The sequence below is a fragment of the Oryctolagus cuniculus genome, chromosome 12 (genome assembly GCF_964237555.1).
Source record: "Oryctolagus cuniculus chromosome 12, mOryCun1.1, whole genome shotgun sequence".
NCBI classification, from domain to species: domain Eukaryota; kingdom Metazoa; phylum Chordata; class Mammalia; order Lagomorpha; family Leporidae; genus Oryctolagus; species Oryctolagus cuniculus.
This window is the reverse complement of record NC_091443.1, coordinates 54,461,064-54,462,072: the sequence shown is the minus strand read 5'-3', so window position 1 is coordinate 54,462,072 and position 1,009 is coordinate 54,461,064.

The window sequence follows — 1,009 nt, the reverse complement described above, 5'->3', positions numbered from 1 at the left end:
CTCTGCCTGTAGAAAGAAAGAAAAGAAAGAAAAGAAAGAAAAGAAAGAAAAGAAAGAAAAGAAAGAAAAGAAAAGAAAAGAAAAGAAAAGAAAAGAAAAGAAAAGAAAAGAAAAGAAAAGAAAAGAAAAGAAAAGAAAAGAAAAGAAAAGAAAAGAAAAGGGAAGGAAGGAAGGAAGGAAGGAAGGAAGGAAGGAAGGAAGGAAGGAAGGAAGGAAGGAAGAAAAGGAGTGGATGGTGGCAACTACTTGGTCCCCTGCCACCCATTTGGGAGATTCAGATGGAGTTCCAGGTTCTTGGCTTCAACTTGACCCAGCCCTAACTGTTGCAGGCACATTTGGGGAGTGAACCAATGAATACATTCTCTCTCTCTCTCTCTCTCTCTCTCTCTGTCCTCCCAAATAGTTGAAAATAAACATGTTTAAAAGAATTTCAATCAACAATCTGTAAAGAAAATACTTCTCAAACACAGAGGAAACACTCTTTACTCATCACCTAAGACAAGCATAACTTTGATACCAAAACAAGACTAAATTAAGAAATTAATAAGCTCATAAACTAATATCACATGTGACCCACAGATACAAAATCCCAAATATTACTCACATATATTGAACGATGTATAAAATATATGTATAGGTGCTGCCATTGTGGTGTAGTGGGTAAAGCCGCTACCTGCAACACCAGCATCCCATATGGGCAATGGTTCATGTCCCAGTTGCCCCACTTACCTGCTAATGGCCTCAGGAAAACAGTGGAAGATGGCCTAAGGGCTTGGGCCCCCACACCTATGGGGAAGACCTGGATGAAGCTAGTGACTCCTGGCTTTGGCCTGGCTCAGCCCCTGCCATTGTGGCCACTTGAGGAGAGAACCAATGAATAGAAGATCTCTCTGTGTGTCTCTCCCTCCCTCTCTCTCTCTCTGTCTCTCTCTGTAGCTCTTTCAAATAAATAAATCTTAAAATATATATATATACATATATGTATAAATAAATATCCTGAACAAGTAGG